This window comes from Populus nigra, chromosome 3, assembly GCF_951802175.1.
Source record: "Populus nigra chromosome 3, ddPopNigr1.1, whole genome shotgun sequence".
NCBI classification, from domain to species: Eukaryota; Viridiplantae; Streptophyta; class Magnoliopsida; order Malpighiales; family Salicaceae; genus Populus; species Populus nigra.
The window spans coordinates 651530-672577 of NC_084854.1; the positions used below are offsets into that span (position 1 = coordinate 651530).

The 21048-nt window shown below is 41.0% G+C and overlaps 1 protein-coding gene and 1 pseudogene across 2 annotated transcripts in view; both read left to right on the forward strand.

Moving 5' to 3' along the window:
• The window catches only part of LOC133689541 (putative disease resistance protein RGA4), a 99899-nt gene that overhangs the window by 57867 nt on the left and 20984 nt on the right, over nt 1-21048 (forward strand). The window lies entirely within an intron of this gene.
• Nucleotides 282-8262, forward strand: LOC133688175 (putative disease resistance protein RGA4; annotated as a pseudogene).

Sequence of the window (21048 nt, forward strand, 5' to 3'; positions counted from 1 at the left end):
CCCAAGTACGCATAAGCCCTTGAAAAAGGGAAGGCATCTTCCATTATTGCTTCCACATAACAGAAAATCTCCATTTAACAAGTTAATTTGGCCCTCATCTTTCCTTCATCAGTACTGTATATATAGCTATAACCCTGGATTGATGTCTCATGTCAAAAAATAATTTGGCTTTGCTACCTGAAACATCCCTTGGATTTGTCTTTCCCTTTTTAGCAAGGCTAAGTCATACAAGTCTATTAGTGTGATATTTAATAAAATGAAGCAAGGAATAGAGATTGATTTTTAAAAGCAAAGAAAAGAAATACCTGCTTGTTGAGTGCAGATTGGTTAAAGGATTTCGAGATCATGAGAGTACTTGCAGAATCTCTAATAGCTTTGAGTGTTTTGGAGATTTTCGAATCTTATTATCTCTATAAATGAAGCCCGGAAGCCTGTGGTTTTCCGCACGCTCTTCACAGCAACATAAACATTCTTCTAGCATTCAAACCGATCATCACCGCTCAAACCAAGAAACACCTCAACCACCATCCAGTCACACACCTTTTCTTTAATTTTTTTCCCCTTTCATTTTTTGTGTTTCCCTCCTCCATCCACTCCTTTTTGAACGTGCAAAGAAAAAATGGCTGAAGGTGTGCTCTTCAATATTGCGGAGGAAATAATAAAGACATTAGGTTCCCTAACTGCTCATGAGGTTGCACTATGGTGGGGGCTCAAAGATCAATTGCGGAAGCTCAATGACACAGTTACCAGGATTAAGGCTGTGATTCAAGACGCTGAGGAGCAGGCACAAAAATAGAACCATCAAATCGAAGACTGGCTCATGAAGCTGCGGGAAGCTGTATATGATGCAGAGGATTTGCTGGACGATTTCTCAACACAAGTTCTGCGGAAACAGTTGATGCCTGGGAAAAGAGTATCGAGGGAGGTACGCCTTTTTTTCTCAAGATCAAGCCAATTTGTGTATGGTTTACGGATGGGTCATAGAGTTAAAGCACTTAGAGAGAGACTAGATGAAATTGAAATTGACAGTAAAAAATTCAACTTTGATGTTCGTGGTGAGGAGAGTGTTACCGTATATGTATACAATTAGGACTCTTAATATTAACTATCAAAGATTATCTTATCATAGATTCTTTGTATAGCAAAATAACCTTCTATGTAGACTCCTTGTATGGCAAAATAACCTGCAATATATAAGAGGCTGCTTTATGCCGAGTGCGGGGGAGGAGAACATTTGAAAAGTTAATAAATTGATTAACTCTCTTGGTTCTCTGCTTTTGGCTTGAATATATTAACATGGTATCAGAGCTTCTTCTAAATCCTTGCTTGCCTCTGTCTTGAATTTTCCTTTGGCTTTTGCTGTAGTTGCCTTACTCATCTTGGACCCATCATTTTCATATTACTCCTGGTGGAAAGTGTGCAGGCGAGAGAGAAGGAGTGGTTGTTGGATCCTTAATTTCCAACTTTGTGTTATTCTTGTTTTCTCTGCTGCTATTCTTGACAGTTCTTGGTTTCAAAATCTGTAAATCTGTCGTGCTTTTCTGGTGTTATTCTTGGCAGCTTCAAATCTTCCTTCTTTGGTGGTGTTCTTGGTATTTTCAGAATCATTCTTCTTCGTTTCAGATATTGGGTTTGTAGTGCAACTCTTGGCTGTTTCAGATCTTGGTTTTTTGCTGCTATTCTCAACAAATCTTGGCTTCAGAATCTGGTGTGTATCCCTCTTCCATTGCACTAATTCCCTGTCAGTTTCAGTTTCAAAATCTATTTCTTTTCAGCTTTATCATGTCTTCGGATAAGCTAGACTTGTTCCATATCCGTCTTAATGGGAAAAATTATTCTGCTTGGGAGTTTCAATTTCAATTATTCGTCAAAGGAAAAGAACTGTGGGGGCATATTAATGGGAGTAATCCTGCACCTACAGATGTCGATGCTTTGTCTAGATGGGAAATCATGGATGCTCGGGTTATGACCTGGATCCTTAGCTCAATAGAACCTCATCTTGTTCTCAATTTGAGACCTTATAAAACTGTTGCTGCTATGTGGAATTATCTAAATAAGGTTTATAATCAGGATAACACAGCTCGGCGTTTTCAATTAGAGTATGAGATGGCTAACTTCACACAAGGAAGTCTCTCTATTGAGGAATACTTTTCCGGTTTTCAAAATCTTTGGGCTAATTATTCAGATATTGTTTATGCTAATGTTCCTACTGCAGCTCTCTCTGCTGTTCAAGCAGTGCACGACACAAGCAAGAGAGATCAATTCTTGATGAAGCTTCGTTCTGATTTTGAAACTGCACGCTCTAATTTGATGAATCGTCATCCTGTACCATCTTTAGATGCCTGTTTGAGTGAACTTCTTCGTGAGGAGCAGCGTATCATAACTCAGGCGGCTATGGAACATAGGGCAAATGTTAGTGCACCTGTTTCTGTGGCTTATGTAGCACAGGGGAGAAATAAAGGTAGAAATATACAGGTTGTCCAATGTTTTAGTTGTAAAGGTTTTGGTCATATTGCTCGGGATTGCCCCAAGAAATTCTGCAACTATTGTAAGAAACATGGTCATATCATCTCTGCTTGTCCCATTCGACCTGAAAGGAAACAAGGAACTGCTTATCATGCCTCCATCGGTGCCTCTAGTTCTGCTGCATTGCCTATTGCCTCACCTGTTGTTCCTATTCCTATTCCTACTCCTACAGGTTTAGCAAACCCGAATACACTCACTCTTGAAATGGTACAACAAATGATCATTTCTGCTCTTTCTGCTCTTGGGTTCTCAGGTAATCATAAACTTCTTTTTAAGCCATGGTATTTAGACTCTGGTGCCTCCAACCACATGACCAATACTACCGTTCCTCTTTCCAATGTCAGAAATTATGATGGAAATCTGAAAATTAGTACCGCTGATGGCAGTTCTTTGCCTATCAGTGCTGTTGGTGATCTTTCTCCTTCTTTAACTGATGTTTTTGTGTCTCCTGACCTCTCCACAAATCTTATTTCTGTTGGTCAATTGGTTGATAATAATTGTGATGTTCATTTCTCCCATTCTGGTTGTGTTGTACAGGATCAAGCGTCAGGGAAGATGATCGTGAAGGGGCCTAAAGTGGGACGACTCTTTCCTCTTTATATTTCTCATTCCACCAGTATTTCTAGTTTTCCTTTACTTTCCTTTGCATGTAATTTTATTGGTTCTGAAAATAAGAGATGGCATAAACGTCTAGGCCATCCAAACTCTGATGTACTTCGCACTTTGATTAATTCTGGATTATTGGGACATAAAACATGTTCTTCTCTTGATCTTTCTTTTGATTGTACATCATGCAAACTTGGCAAAAGTAAAGTTTTACCTTTTCCTCATCATGCATCTCGTGCCTCCAAATGTTTTGATATTATTCATAGTGATGTTTGGGGGATTGCACCTGTTGTTTCTCATGCTCATTATAAATACTTTGTTACTTTCATTGATGACTTTAGTCGTTTTACGTGGGTTTACTTCCTCCGAGCTAAAGCTGAAGTTTTTTCGGTTTTTAAGCGATTTCTTGCACTTCTTGAAACTCAATTTTCTGCCAGCATCAAAGTCTTGCGCTCTGATTCTGGTGGTGAATACATGTCTAATGAGTTTCAAGGCTTTCTTCAAAGCAAAGGAATCATCTCTCAACGTTCTTGTCCTTCGACACCACAACAAAACGGTGTAGCTGAGAGAAAAAATCGTCACCTTCTTGATGTAGTAAGAACTCTTTTACTTGAATCATCTGTTCCTCCTCGTTTTTGGTGTGAAGCTCTTTCTACTTCAGTTCATTTGATTAATCGTTTACCTTCTCCTACATTAAATAATGTTTCCCCTTTCTTTAAGTTATTTGGTCATTCTCCTTTATATTCTGATCTTCGTACATTTGGTTGTGTTTGTTTTGTGCATCTCCCTGCTCATGAACGACATAAACTTATTGCTCAATCTGTTAAGTGTGTTTTTCTTGGTTATGTTATCCCTCAAAAGGGTTATGTTTGTTATGATCCTCATGCTTGTCGTATACGGGTTTCTAGGAATGTGATTTTCTTTGAAAATCAATATTTCTTTCCATCTCATGTTGAATTGCCATCTACATCTTTACCTCTTTTGCCTAGTTTTTCTGATTCCACAACAATGGTGGAAAGGTTTAGACCTTGTTTTGTTTATGAAAGACGTCGTCGACATGAGTCTGATTCCACTTCTCTAGTGCCCCTTTCCGATCTTGACCCGGTGCCTGATCCTGCTCCTATTTCTACCACTCTTCGTCGGTCTACTCGTCTTTCTCGACCCCCTGATTGGTATGGATTTTTCACTCCTGTCTCTCTTGTCACTACTTTATCCACTATTTCCATTCCCTCTTGTTATAAACAGGCCATGAAACATACATGTTGGCAAAATGCAATGCAAGCAGAACTTCAAGCACTTGAGGAGAATCATACTTGGGATATTGTTCCTTGTCCTTCTACAGTCAAACCTATTGGGAGTAAATGGGTCTTCTCTGTAAAACTACGTTCTGATGGGTCTTTAGAACGTTATAAAGCTCGCCTCGTAGCTCTAGGTAACAAGCAGGAATATGGGGTTGACTATGAGGAGACATTTTCTCCTGTTGCCAAAATGACCACGGTTCGAACCATCTTAGCTATTCCCGCTTCACAGTCATGGCAACTGCATCAAATGGATGTGAAGAATGCCTTTCTTCATGGTGATCTCCATGAAGAGATTTACATGAAGCTCCCCTCTGGTATGGTTACTTCTTCTCCTCACAATGTCTGTAAACTAAGACGTTCTTTGTATGGGCTCAAACAGGCTCCCCGAGCTTGGTTTGAGAAGTTTCGCAATACAATTCTTTCATTCAGTTTTATACAAAGTCAGTATGATCCTTCTCTCTTCTTCCACATATCTGTGTCAGGTATAGTCCTTCTCCTGGTTTATGTGGATGATATTATCATTACTGGCACTGACTGTGGTTTGATTACTAAGCTTCAGCAGCAATTACATGCAACTTTCCATATGAAAGATCTTGGCCAGCTCACATACTTCTTAGGATTAGAAGTTCATCACCGACCCAATGGTATTTTTGTGAATCAGCATAAGTATATTCAAGATCTTATCACCTTGGCTGGATTGGTGGACACTTCTTCTGTTGATACTCCTATGGAAGTAAATGTCAAATACAGAAAAGATGAAGGGGACTTACTAGATGATCCTACTCTCTATAGGAGCCTGGTTGGAAGTCTTATATACTTGACCACTACTCGACTTGATATATCCTATGTTGTCCATCAGGTCAGTCAATTTATGTCTTCTCCTCGGCATCTCCATCTTGCTGCAGTTCGACGCATCATCCGTTATCTTCGAGGCTCACCTAATCGTGGGTTGTTCTTCCCTACCGGCTCCTCTCTTCAACTTGTTGCCTATAGTGATGCTGATTGGGCTGGGTGTCCAGATACACGTCGATCTAGTACGGGTTGGTGTATGTTTTTAGGTAATGCCTTAATTTCTTGGAAATGTAAGAAACAAGATCGTGTTTCTAAATCCTCCACTGAGGCTGAGTATCGTGCCATGTCTACTGCTTGTTCTGAAATTGTATGGCTGCGCGGTCTTCTCGAAGAGCTTGGGTTTCCTCAAGTCACCTCTACCCCACTTCATGCTGATAATACTAGTGCTATTCAGATTGCCACCAATCCTGTTTTCCATGAACGCACCAAACATATTGAGGTTGATTGTCATTCTATTCGCACACCTTGGAAAATCAGGTGATATCTCTTCCTCACATATCTTCCGATCTCCAAATAGCTGATGTCTTCACTAAAGCTATGACTCGACAGCGACATCAATTTCTTATTGGCAAATTGTTGTTGGTTGACTTACCAGCATCAATTTGAGGGGGGATGTTACCGTATATGTATACAATTAGGACTTTTAATATTAACTATCAAAGATTATCTTATCAAAGATTCTTTGTATAGCAAAATAACCTTCTATGTAGACTCCTTGTATGGCAAAATAACCTGCAATGTATAAGAGGCTGCTTTATGCCGATTGCAGGGGAGGAGAACATTTGAAAAGTTAATAAATTGATTAACTCTCTTGGTTCTCTGCTTTTGGCTTGAATATATTAACAGAGAGAGCTTCTTTGACCACTGACAGGGATCAAACTACCTCATCTGAACCTGAAATACCAGTTGGGAGAGAGAGTGACAAAAAGAGAGTCAGAACGTTTCTAATGAATTCCAACTATGAACATAATGTTTCTGTCATCTCTGTAGTTGGAATGGGAGGGTTGGGGAAGACCACACTAGCTCAACATGTTTTCAATGATAAGCAAGTTAAGGCGCACTTTGGTGTGAGACTCTGGGTAAGTGTCTCGGGCGGCTTAGATGTTAGAAAGATTGTCGAAGGGGCTTTAGGTACTAGAGATTTTGATGATCAGTTAGAGAGTCTGATAAAAGAGTTAGAAGAGAAAATAGGAAAAAAGAAGTATCTTCTTGTATTAGATGATATGTGGGATGGTGAGGATGGTAAGGATGATGGTGAAAAATGGGATAGGTTGAAGGAGTTGTTACCACGTGATGCAGTAGGAAGTAAGATAGTGGTTACTACACGTTCTCGTTTAATTGCAAAATTCACAAGCACAATAGAACCACATGTTTTAGAAGGTCTGTCAGTAGATGAGTCATGGGATCTGTTTGGAAGAAAGGCATTTCCTCAAGGGCAAGAGTCGGGTCATGTAGATGAGAGAATTAGAGAAGAGATTGGAAAGAGGTGTTGTGGAGTTCCTTTGGTCATAAAGGCAATTGGGAGGTTAATGTCTTTGAAAGATAGAGCCCAGTGGTTGCCCTTTATCCAACAAGAACTTCCAAATAGGGTCCGAGATGATAACATCATACAGACCCTTAAGTTAAGCTACGATGCTCTCCCACCATTTATGAAGTAATGTTTTGCATGCTGTATCTTATTTCCCAAAGGTTGTAGGATTGATCTGAAATCATTGATTCAATTTTGAATTGCACAAGGGTTCATTAGCTCTTCATGTTCGGGTTGTGGGAGTCTTGAATTAGGTGGTCTTAGGTGCTTTGGGAATTTATTGTGGATGTCCTTCTTTCACGCAGTCAAAATGGATGTTTTAGGTAACAAAAAAAGTTGCAAAATGCATGATTTGCATGATCTTGCAACCCATGTCGCTGGTTTTGAGAGCACAAAAGTACTTGAGCGTGGAGGGAATAGGATTAGTGATGATTCGGCGCGGCACGTGTCATTTGACATGGAATTGGATTTGTCACAACAAATTCCAATTCCTTTGCCATGTGCAGAACGTCTAAGAACACTTGTATTATTGAAAGGCGGCAAATGGGGCAAGGGGGCATGGGAGTCTATTTGTCGAGACTTTAGGCGTTTACGTGTTCTTGTTTTTAGTGATTTGGGAATGAAGGAAGTGTCACCTCTTATTGAAAAGCTCAAGAACCTTAAATATCTTGATCTTTCGAATAATGAGATGGAGACGCTTCCTGATTCTGTCACCAATCTGGTAAATTTGCAAGTGCTCAAGCTCAATGGTTGTTTGAGCCTTAAAGAACTACCAAGAGGTATTAATAAGCTGATCAATCTGAGGCATCTTGATGTTGGTTGCATTCTTGATGGTGATTTATGTGAGGATTTAGAGTATATGCCTCGTGGGATTGGGAAAATAACTAGTCTACAGACGTTGTCATGTTTTGTGGTTGCAAAAAAAACGAGTCCAAAATCTAAGGTGATAGGTGGATTGGATGAGTTGAGAATCTTAAATGAATTGAGAGGGAGCCTAGAAATAATAGTCAAAAGATATGAGGATGGTTCTTATATATCAGAATTTGAAGGAGCTAAATTGATCGATAAAGAATATCTTCTGTCGTTGACCCTACAGTAGGACCCAGAGCTGGGTAGGGACTCAGATATTGATTTGTATGATAAAATGTTGCAAAGCCTCCAGCCAAACTCGAGTCTTCAGAGTTGAGAGTTGAAGGCTGTGGAGGCATGAGGTTTCCAAGTTGGGTTTCAAATATCTCAAATCTTGTAAGGATCATTCATCTAGAATACTGTAGAAAACTTAAGCATATCCCTCCGTTAGATAGAATCACTTCTCTTGAAGAATTAAGTATTGTGGGATTGGATGATTTGGAGTACATAGATAGTGAGGGGGTTGGAGGAAAAGAAGTGTCGATGTTTTTCCCATCCTTAAAGAGACTAGATATCTTTTATTTATGGACATTTGTCTAGATTTTCTTAATAATAATGTCAACCTCCAATTACCAACCAAGGTTTATGTCAACATTTTCCACCACCCTCACTTATGGCAAATACACTAAAGTCAGCTGCAATATTCTGTAGTAGTTGGCAATTGTCTGGTATTTGTTGGTTACTGCCAATGCTTTTATTTCTCCTATAAATGGAGACAAAGAAAGAGCAAAAGAGAAGTGTAGAGGAAGTGTGCAGTGAGTGCAAGTGCAACTGTGAGAGTGAGAAAGTGCAGATGTGAGAGAAACACCGAGTGTAAGAGTGAAACACTGGGTTTTGTGGGATTGTACTGGATTGAGTTGAGTGTTTGTATCATTCCTCCAATAATATACAATCTGCTGCCTCCGTGGACGTACCCGGTTTTGGGGAACCACGTAAATCTTTTTGTTTGTGTTTTACTTGTGTTTGCTTTCGGTCCAGTATACACAACAAATTGGTATCAAAGAATTAGGGAAGCTTGAACACTGAAAAACATTCTTTTCAACTCTCTGTTCAAAGTTGCAGAATTTTCAAAGTTCTCATATCTTGCTTTTGATCACTTGCGGAGATTCCTCTCGTCGATACGAGTCCGGCGATATAAAGATCATCGAAATCAGAGTTGAAACTAGCCCTGTAGAGCTCGTCAAAGTTTCGCCGGAAATCTGCCGGAAAAACCAGACAGTGCCGGAATTCTAGCCTGAGAAGACAGCCACGCCATCCGACACGTTTGCGCTGAGTCATCATCCACATCATCAACAGAGGGCCCACAATGCCATGTCATCAGCCACGTCATCTAACAGTGACAGAATATTCGCTTGACAGAATAAGAATATTCTGTTAACACTAAGAGAATATTCCCTTGACTGTGACAGAACATTCTTTATCAAAGACAGAATATTCCTTTCATGAGTCAACTCGGTCAAATTGGTTTTTTGGCCAACTCAGTGATTTTTTAGCCTTTTTTTGGTCGAGTCAAGGTGGTTCCTAGCATTTTCAACCATTCCAGACGCAACCGTGGTGTCCGTTTTGTAAAATAGCACACCGAAGTTGCTGTTTTGGCTCTTTTGAGCATAAAAGTGTGTGTTTTAACAATTTTGGGAGTCCATTTGTAATCCAAAGACGTCTTAATAGCTAATATTCCAAAAGAAAGATCAGTGGGAAATGCTAGTATATCTCCACAATATATCCTGGTATCGAGTACCAAATTTGAGGTGGAGAAGTTTGGTGGGAAAGGTAATTTTGGCATATGGAAATGTGAAGTCATGGATATGCTTGTCCAAATGAATTTGGATTTCACTCTAGAAGATAAACTAGAGGATTTGGATGATAAAAGCTGAGAAAGGATAAATCGGTTGGCCTACAGTTCCATCCGACTTTGTCTTGTAAAGGATCAGAAGTACGCCTTTTCAGAACAAAACTCTGCAAAGGAATTATAGCAAACACTAGAGAACAAGTTTATGAAGAAGAGTATAGAGAATCGTCTCTACTTGAAGAAAAGGATCTTTTGTTTTCAACACAAGAAAGGTACTTCCATGAATGAGCATCTGAATGATTTCAATAAAATGATAGCTGATTTGAAGAATTTAGATGTGGAAATTGATGATAAAGATAAAGCTCTACTGTTATTGAATTCACTGCCTGACACATATGAACATCTCGTCACCACTTTACTGTATGGTAAAGAAAAGATTAAATTCATTGATGTGTCCAATGCTTTGGTGAACAATAAGTACCAGAAGGACCAGATTGTTCACAAGGAGTCAACGTCAGAAGCATTGACAGTTAGAGGCAGAACAAACCCCAGAAGATTTTGAGGGCGAGGGAGATCTCACTCAAAATCCAGATGAGAATCATCAAACAGGCGATATCTTGCAAAAGATGAGTGTGTCTTTTGTCACAAAAAAAAGGTACTAGAAGAAAGAGTGTCCAATCAAGGGCAACAGGGAAAAAGATGAACCAACTATGAACGTTGCACGAGATGAGGATGAATGAGACTCTGCATTCATGGTCTCATCACCAGAAAACCATTCTGGTGAATGGATTCTTGATTCTGCATGTTCCTATCATATGTGCCCTAACAAGCACTTATTCTCGAGACTCGAGGAGTTCGATAGAGGAGTTGTGTTGATCGGTAATGATGATGTTTGTGAGATCAAAGGGATTGGGACTATCCATCTGAAGATGTATAATGGGGTAGTCAAGACACTAACAGAGGTACGGTATGTACCTGACTTGAAGAAAAATCTCTTCTCACTTGGAGTCCTAGAATCCAGTGGTTATAAGATTATCATGCATGGTGGAGTCCTGAGAGCAATTTGTGGTGTATTAGTTATCTTAAGAGGCACGAGAATAGGAAACTTATATTTCCTAGATGGATCTACAGTTACTGGTACAACAATTGTCTCCAAAAGCATAGAAGATGATGAAACATATAATTCCAAACTTTAGCACATGCGCTTAGGGCATGCTGGTGAAAAGGCTTTGCAAGGATTAGTCAAGCAAGGTCTATTAAAAGGCACCAAGACTGGGAAGCATGGGTTCTGCGAGCATTATGTTCTTGAAAAATAGACAGGGTTAAGTTTGGCACTGCGGTATGTTGCTACCCAATTTTTGACCCATGTTTTGATAAATTTTCAGAAAAATCCAAAAATAGCGAAAAACATTGAAAATCCAAAAAAATACATTTTTAATACATTTGCATCGTTTTTAGCATTTTTAGCATCGTCTCAAAAGAATTTAAATTTTCAAAGACATTTGGAACGCGTTCAACTTTTAACGCGTTATTTTTCAAATCATTGATTTTCTTCATTGAGTCGACGTTGATATTGCTCGTTTTCAAAAAATATAAAAAAATTAAGAAAAATCAAATTTACAAAAAAAGAAAAGAAAGTTGAGGAACCAATTTTGAGATCCATGCAACATTTTACCTATAAATACTGGTCCACAACTCAAACAAGAGGAGGGGGGGCAATTTTGACAACATCAGAAAAGGGGAAGAGAAACCCTAAACCTATCTCATCTTCTCCAAGCCGCCAGCCCTCCCCCATTTTCTAGCCAACAACACAGGCCCCCCACGTTTTTGGTTTTCCTCTCCACGCCGTTCCCCCCATTTTCTTCTCCTTCGCCAGCCAACAACACAAAACCCCATTCATTTTTCCAGCAGCTGCTCCCACTCCATTTTCCTTCGCACAAGCCGCTGCTCCCCTTTCCCCAAGTTTTCCCTTCGGTTTCTTCTTCCCTCTCTGCCTCTCCAGCTTTCCCACAGGCCTTCCTTCAACCTGTGACAGCCGGCCATAGTCCAGCCCCCTCCCCCTTGATCACCGTTCCTTCCCCTCAGCCACAGCCCCCACACACCTAGACCAGCCTCCCCTTCACAGACAACACCCACCGTTTCCACATCTCCCAAGACCAGCACTCATTTTCCTTCCTTCTCCCACAGCCCGGTCATCAACAGATAGCCCTCATTTCCAGCTTCTTTTCCCAAGCCAGAGCAGCCTCCTCTGCATTCCCCCATCTCCCTTTCACTCGCCCCTCTCTTTGACAGAACAGGATCCCCTCACTCTCTCATTTCCATCACCAGGTCTCTCCTCCATTCGGCCCCAGCAGCGGCTGAACAGCAGCAGTGCCGTCCCTCTCCATCCCAGCTGTTCCCTTCCATCGGCCTCCCTCCCCGGCCATCTCACAGGTCTCCATCAACCAGCCTCCAGCGACAGCCGGACAACAGCAGCAAGGCCAACCATTGCTGCCACCAACAGGAGTGAAGAGCATCCAACAGCATCCACGCCCAGGAACACCTCCTCTCCTCTCTCAGCCGACCCATCGGCCTCCCTCTCCGGGTCAACGAACAGACCAGACCACATCAGCCAATCTCCATCCTCACCAGCCACCGCTGATGCAGAGGGGAAGGGGAGAAGAAGCTGGCAGACCTGCCACCTGAAGAAGGGAAGAACAGAACCCGAAAGAGAAGACAAAAGAGAGTAGATCTCAAAAAGGAGAGGATCGGAAGCTTTGCATTGTGTTTTTTTCCCCCTTTGCAGGTAACGGTGGTTCTCACAGCCAGCAGAGAAGGGAAGGGAAGAAGAAAGCAGGGCAGATCCGCCCATTTTTGGGCATTGTCAGCGGCGGCGCGTGAACCCAAGCGCCGCCAGCAACGGTTCTGGTGATGCAGAAGGTGTTCCCTGTAAATTCCAGATTGTTGAGGGGTTATTATTGTAATTTTTGTTTAGTTTGTTCTTTTGAAATTGTATTTTGTATTGTGGATGTAAAAACAAAAAAAAAAAGAAAAGAAAAGAGAAAAAATACAGTGAAGGTGTATGTGTGTGTTTATATTTTTTGTTATGGATGTTTTTTTTTATTTATGATAAAATTGGAAAGATTAAAGAAGAATTTAATATTTTGATTTGCTCACGGATAAAGAATTATGAACTTACATGTAAGTCGTATTTCTAAAATTCGATGAAAGAACAGAATTTTTAAAACTTCTTTAACACATCAAGTGCATGAAGCAGCTTACCTCAGGTAGGGTGCGTTAGGGGTGCTAATACCTTCCCTAACCACAACCAGTCCCTTACCCGTGAATCTCTGATAAGACCAGTACTCGGGTTTCCTAGTAGCCTTTAATAAATTACTAGGTGGCGACTCCAACGAACCAATCAAAACAAAACGACAAACAAAAAATCGCCAGCCGACGCCGCGCGTGGATTTTTTGACGTGCGACAAAATAGCGACTCCACTGGGGACGGTATTGTTTCAACTTTATTGGACTAAGCTTCGTGTTTTTGATGTGTTTAAATTTTTTGCTTTTGTCTTATTTTTTTTATTCAGGCATTGTGTAGAATTGTCTCATGCATCACATGTTTTAATTTTTGAAAACACACACAAGCTTCAGGTTAGGTGGGGGACTAGCAGCTTGCCTTATGACTTGAGTCAAGGTTTAAGTTTGTGTAAACCCCAACTCTTTGCTGAGTGTTTAGACTGATAGTGATTGGTACATGTGCCATCCCACTATCTGTTGAACCCCCATATTGTCTTTACAAGGGCGATCACTGGGACAGCGAGAGACCCTTGTTTAGAGACCAAGTAGTAAACTTACCCTTTGTCTCACGTGAAAAGATTAGAACCTGCCGTTAGGATGTATGCTTTGTAAATAGTTGTTTTGCATCTGAGCAAGCCCTTCTTGAAGCATCTTGAATTCAGGACTTGTGGGTGACCCAATGGCCGTCACTCAGAAAATTTTCATTGTAGAGTTTGGGCAAGAATGAGATTCTTGTTTCATCATACAAGAGTTACGACCATATGTCACCCCTCGAAGGGCGAGTTCTTCATATAGATTTCATGTCATACATTTATCATGCATGTACCGGGATAAAAATAGGTTCCCCGTCCAAGCATTGCTACACCTGATTGAACAAAGATGATGGGAAATGAAGAAAGGGGTCAGAGAGAGGCTCATTGTCAAAAGAAAGTTGAGAGCATTAAAGGTGAAGTAGCTAGACTCAGATCTGCTTGAACAAGTGTTGAGCTTCAAATGGAAAGGGAATGTCTGCACAGTCTTCTGTAGAAACACTGCTTTTCCACGTCCAATTAAAGCTGCACCTATCCTTTTCAGTCATGAATAACTGCAGCAATGCCTTCAGTCATTAGCTAATGACAACCTTTGTTCTTGTTCAGTTGCACTGATAATTACTCATCGCCTCCACATTTTCTAATGGCACCAAATAATTGCTAGCCTTCTGTGCATGATGCATTAGCCTTCTTTGAAGTTACCCTTACTGTGAGCTTAATTCCAGTTCAGCAGCAAAAAAAAAACCATGATTAGACGCTGAACTTCAATGTGGCAGAGCTCTCTCTACAAAAATTCGTTTATGGCTCTGCAAGTTGGGAATGCAAGAGGGGATTTATAAGTTGCATATGCTATAAAAATCTCTCATCAGTTTCAGTACAAAGACACCGTGGTAGGTTGAAGAGCCAGACTTGGTCTGAAAAAACATGAACAGACATCAAACTTCTACGTTGCAGAGCTCTCTCTATAGAGATTTGTTTGGGGATCTTCCAGTGGGGCATGCAAGAGGGGATGCAGTATTTTCATATGCTACAAAACTTTGTCTCATTAATTTCAGCACTGAAACACTGGAGTAGGCCGAAGAGTCAGACCTAGTCTGAAAACATGAGCAGTCATCGAACTTTGACATGGCAGAGCTCTCTCTATAAAAACCCGTTTGTGGCTCTGCAAGTGGGGAATTCAAGAGGGGATGTAGTAGTTTCAGACAATGTGAAAATTTACCCCACCAGTTTCGGTATCGAAACACTGTAGTAGGCAGAAAAGCCAGAGTTGAGCTAGAAAACAGGAGCAAATATAGAACTTCACCGTTGCAGAGCTCTCTCTACAGAAATCTGTTTGTAGATCTGCAAGTGGGGAATGCAAGAAGGGATGCAGTAGTTTATGATCATCTATAATTTTCTCTCATCGGTGTTAGCTTGAAAATGCAAAAGTAGGGAAAAGAGACAGACCTCGGCTGAAAAATAGAAAGAAGATTGAAACTTCAACAGAGCAGAGCTCCCTCTACAGGTGTCTGTTTGTTGCACCGTTAGTGAGGAATCAAAGAGGAGACAAAGGAGTTTTAGATTCATCAGGTTCTCTTCCAGTTTTGACAATGTGTGATTCCACACGTCGGTAATGGCGATGCCACATGTTTCTGGGCGCTGCCAAGATTACCAAGCTATTGAAAGGTTTCCGACAACCCTCAACCAACCACAACAACATTGAAATATTGGCATGAAGTTGTGTGGATTGCCAAAAGAATTGAGCTAGCTATCAAGAGAGGAAAGATTGAAGGATCTACCATGGATTCCATAATAGTGATGAGAGTTGAATCAGAAGATGACTCTCAATTGAGAAACCTCAGTCATTTCGCCTAGTCAGGTTTTGCCATAACATCAACTGCTCAAATGTCTTTGCCAAGATTGACATTCATCTACCACTCAAGTTTGTCGACCAGCATCTGTTAGATTCCAGACTTGTTGCACCCACTTCGATAAATTGCATGCAACCACCGTGGTATAATTCAAATGAGATGTGAATATCATGGTGGGTTCTTCGGCCATTTTAGTTGGGCAGATGCAAGAGTTTCAAGAATCGAGCTGAGTTTGTGAAAGATGATGCCATCGATCATTTGGTCACCAGAACATCATCAGAATAATAAGTGATCGAAGTTGCTCGGCAAAACACAAATATGGCCAGAAAAGCTGATCCAAGAATGGTGCTGAATTGTCCATCATTTTATTGTGGAGTTGTCATTCTGCATTTTGTTTTGGGGTCACATCTCATCCTTGAATGAAACATGCCTTTTCTTTGTCTTTTTGTTGTTTTGAAATCAAGAGATGCTTCTTTCAAAGGGTATTTTGACAAAAATATTTTTTTTATCAAACTCCAACATACAAAATTAAAGCTAGTCAATCCTGAAGATTAAAAGTGTTTTGATTGTGGAAATGACTTGATGCTTGAAAATGACATGAGGTGACCAAACAATTTTGAACTCATACCTCCTGAAACTAAACCACGCATCATAGAGCTAGTTTTAGCAATATGCATAATTACACGTAGGGGATTCGGTAGTTATGGACTCGTGAATCATGACTCTTACAAGTTCTAATCATTACACTAGATGATGTCAAAATTTATCGGTTCTAACCGCCCTTGCTTGAGATGAGAAAAGGCCATTTTTGTTATCCTTTCACATTTCTTGAAATATTATCCCTTGTGGTCCCCATTTGAGCTTGATAGAATATTTTTCAAGAAAACCCTGACTAGGATCACACCCCATACTGGGGGAAAATAAGAGAAGACAAAAGTGAAAGAGAAGGCTTAGAACAAAAGTTCGACGTTTGAGAGTGGGTTAAAAGAAAGAAGACCTAAACTGGGGGCATGTTAGAAAACTATGAGAAATTCTATGTGAAAGCCATGACCTTTGGCATCCATGATAAAGCCCCTGAAGTTATCAGATGATTGAGATTGGTTATTCATCAAAGAAAAAGTTGGATTTGCATATAACCTATGTTAAGAGAATTCTCATATTTAAGGTTAATAAGGTTATATGTCATTTCCTCTACAAAGACAACAATAGAAAAAGAGTTGATGAATAGTTTGATGTTGATCCTAGGTCTTTGAAACCCTCAAACACCTTTTGAGCTTGTGATTTTCCTTTCTTGCATAAGCCATGAACCATAGCCTGCATTACGTGTTTTTAAAAGCTCTTTTTAATCAAGTAAGCAATTTGAACCGATAAATGGCGCTCTCAAAACTTGAAGAGCTTTTCCATCAGAGTCGTGGCTTCATGGATTAAGCTACTTGTTATTGTGCATGCTAATAAAATTGGTGCTAAAAAGAAAACAATCTTTCTTGATGAATCCTCAAGTTTTGACTTGAGCCTTTTGTTTCTTGAAATCCACAGAAGGTCACCTCATCGCAGGCCATCAAAAGATATACCTAAGATCAAAGATTAAAACCGACATAAAGAACCACGAAAAAAGTCATTTTAATCTTACAATGGGTTATTTATGTCTTCAAAATACAAGACAATTAAAGGACTTCATTGAATAGCGTGTGTTGGATCTTTGACCAAACAAGCTTGATTTCCAAAAAATACTTTTCAAAATTGACATCTCTCTTATTTCATTTCAACAATTAGATTTGAATAGACATGAGCGTTGAAATATGAGATTTGATTCCAGAACAAGAAAGATTGTCAAATAAGAACATCAAGCGAATTTGCAAAATCCTTGACAAGAATGACATCAACATATCTGGAGACTCCTTGAAAAATTAACCATCTGGGGGCAATACAGTGGATCCTGGGTTGGAAAACAAACAATATTCAGATCAGCTGGGGGCAATGAAAGATGATCAAATGATGAATCAATGCACTGAGGACAATGGTGTTTAAAGAAAGCTAATCAGCAGGACAAGCATTCAGATCATTACTGGGGGCAATGTTGTTCAAAGACAGTCAGTGATTTAGCGAACTCCAGCAGCAATTGATGAGCAACGCTGCACTTGAAGGGCATTTTATTATCGTCAGCTTGGGTTACCCTCTAAAACATGGCTATGACTCCTGACATATGTTATCAGCTTAAATGCGCACTTTACTGCATGAATATAGGTGATGAACAACATTGATGATGCCAACGCATTTCCTTTCATGATCTGATTTGACAAGCTGAGAAGAATCCATGAAGAAGAACATTGAGCTTACAACGATGAGCCCTTTTACTACAAGGTATGAGATCCATGTCTGGATGACCTGACAGTTCCAAAAAGGCTGAGGATAATTCTCAGAAGAATCCAAAGGAGATAAAATCCTTCATGATGAATCAAGCAACACCACACTTGGGGGCAGAGTCAAGCTTGATAAACAACGAGAGCAGTAATCGTCGAAGACAGCCTAAGATAGGCACTGCATTTACAACTGAGTGATGGCTAGCACTTGAATGAGCCAATGCATCAAAAGGACAAGGAAGGCTTTGGAATGCAAACAAAGACACCCTATGACGATGGATCATCAAAGGGGGAGACCTATATTTCACATCAGGTAAGGATACATGTATGTCATCTAACCTCAAAGCATTGCACATACTTGTGATTTGTTACAGAAAGATCCTCAATGAAGTCCAGCAAGTTTGTGGACAAGAAAGAATCATTGAGTTGATGATGACAAAGAATCGGTTTAGATCCTGGAACGAGAAGAGAATGAGATGAACCCTGCCAGTAGGAGGATCTCAAAGAAACGAGGAGATTAACCTCGTCATCAAAAGGAGTCTTCAAGTCAACCTGCAACCAGAAAGCGCCAAGTTTGTCAGCCTTATCCTGCCAGGACTGCTCCAACCAAGTCTTTTTGCCAGGTAAGTCATATTCTATCCTTGGGTAGGTCACCCGTAACAATGAGACCATTTTTTTTGAAAAAAAAACATCATTTTTTCTGGGTAGGTCACCCATCACAATGAGACCACCATCTTCCATTTGGGTAGGTCACCCATTATAACGCGATCACTTCACATTTTTTTTCTATCTTCCACCTGGGTAGGTCACCCATTATAACACGACCACTTCATATTTTTTCTATCTTCCACCTGGGTAGGTCACCCATCATAACGCGACCACTTCACATTTTTTTTCTATCTTCCACCTGGGTAGGTCACCCATTATAACGCGACCACTTTACATTTTTTTTCTATCTTCCACCTGGGTAGGTCACCCATTATAACACGACCACTTCACATTTTTTCTATCTTCCACCTGGGTAGGTCACCCATCATAACGCGACCACTTCACATTTTTTTTTATCTTCCACCTGGGTAGGTCACCCATTATAACACGACCACTTCACATTTTTTCTATCTTCCACCTGGGTAGGTCACCCATCATAACGCGACCACTTCACATTTTTTTCTATCTTCCACCTGGGTAGGTCACCCATTATAATGAGACTGCACCTCACATTCTTTCCATTTGGGTAGGTCACCCATCATAATGAGACCGTTTTTCACATTCTTGCCACCTGGGTAGGTCACCCATAACAATGAGACCACTTCACATTTTTCTCATCTTCCATCTGGGTAGGTCACCCATTATAATGAGACCGCACTTCACATTCTTTCCATTTGGGTAGGTCACCCATCATAATGAGACCGTTTTTCACATTCTTTCCACTTGGGTAGGTCACCCATCACAATGAGACCATTTTTTCTGGGTAGGTCACCCATTAGAATGAGACCATTCTCCATCTTTTTTTTACTTGGGTAGGTCACCCATAAGAATGAGGCCATTCTTCCCCCTGGGTAGGTCACCCATAAGAATGAGACCACTCTTTCCCTTTTCCACTTGGGTAGGTCACCCATCACAATGAGACCATCTTGTATTTGGGTAGGTCACCCGTCATAATGAGACCATCTTTCATTTTGGGTAGGTCACCCGTCATAATAAGACCACACACACATTTTTTAGTTTTGGTTTAATGAGGTCGCCAGATGGGATCTCATGTAGCTTTGGTTAAAGGGAATCGCCAGATGGGATTTTAGGTTGACCGAGCTACACACATTCTTTGGTTTTGAAAAAGGAGATCGCCAGATGGGATCTCAAGTTGACGAAAAAAGAAAGAAAGAAAGAAGAGGAAAGAAAAAAAAAGAAAAAAAAAAGAAAGAAACATTTAGAGTTTTTCTTTATAAAGCTTACTATGCGAAACATTGAGGAGTTTTGCTTCGTAAGCATTGTAAAGAGGGGGCATCTGTTGCTACCCAATTTTTGACCCATGTTTTGATAAATTTTCAGAAAAATCCAAAAATAGCGAAAAACATTGAAAATCCAAAAAAATACATTTTTAATACATTTGCATCGTTTTTAGCATTTTTAGCATCGTCTCAAAAGAATTTAAATTTTCAAAGACATTTGGAACGCGTTCAACTTTTAACGCGTTATTTTTCAAATCATTGATTTTCTTCATTGAGTCGACGTTGATATTGCTCGTTTTCAAAAAATACAAAAAAATTAAGAAAAATCAAATTTACAAAAAAAGAAAAGAAAGTTGAGGAACCAATTTTGAGATCCATGCAACATTTTACCTATAAATACTGGTCCACAACTCAAACAAGAGGAGGGGGGGCAATTTTGACAACATCAGAAAAGGGGAAGAGAAACCCTAAACCTATCTCATCTTCTCCAAGCCGCCAGCCCTCCCCCATTTTCTAGCCAACAACACAGGCCCCCCACGTTTTTGGTTTTCCTCTCCACGCCGTTCCCCCCATTTTCTTCTCCTTCGCCAGCCAACAACACAAAACCCCATTCATTTTTCCAGCAGCTGCTCCCACTCCATTTTCCTTCGCACAAGCCGCTGCTCCCCTTTCCCCAAGTTTTCCCTTCAGTTTCTTCTTCCCTCTCTGCCTCTCCAGCTTTCCCACAGGCCTTCCTTCAACCTGTGACAGCCGGCCATAGTCCAGCCCCCTCCCCCTTGATCACCGTTCCTTCCCCTCAGCCACAGCCCCCACACACCTAGACCAGCCTCCCCTTCACAGACAACACCCACCGTTTCCACATCTCCCAAGACCAGCACTCATTTTCCTTCCTTCTCCCACAGCCCGGTCATCAACAGATAGCCCTCATTTCCAGCTTCTTTTCCCAAGCCAGAGCAGCCTCCTCTGCATTCCCCCATCTCCCTTTCACTCGCCCCTCTCTTTGACAGAACAGGATCCCCTCACTCTCTCATTTCCATCACCAGGTCTCTCCTCCATTCGGCCCCAGCAGCGGCTGAACAGCAGCAGTGCCGTCCCTCTCCATCCCAGCTGTTCCCTTCCATCGGCCTCCCTCCCCGGCCATCTCACAGGTCTCCATAAACCAGCCTTCAGCGACAGCCGGACAACAGCAGCAAGGCCAACCATTGCTGCCACCAACAGGAGTGAAGAGCATCCAGCAGCATCCACGCCCAGGAACACCTCCTCTCCTCTCTCAGCCGACCCATCGGCCTCCCTCTCCGGGTCAACGAACAGACCCGACCACAGCAGCCAGTCTCCATCCTCACCAGCCACCGCTGATGCAGAGGGGAAGGGGAGAAGAAGCTGGCAGACCTGCCACCTGAAGAAGGGAAGAACAGAACCCGAAAGAGAAGACAAAAGAGAGTAGATCTCAAAAAGGAGAGGATCGGAAGCTTTGCATTGTGTTTTTTTTCCCCCTTTGCAGGTAACGGTGGTTCTCACAACCAGCAGAGAAGGGAAGGGAAGAAGAAAGCAGGGCAGATCCGCCCA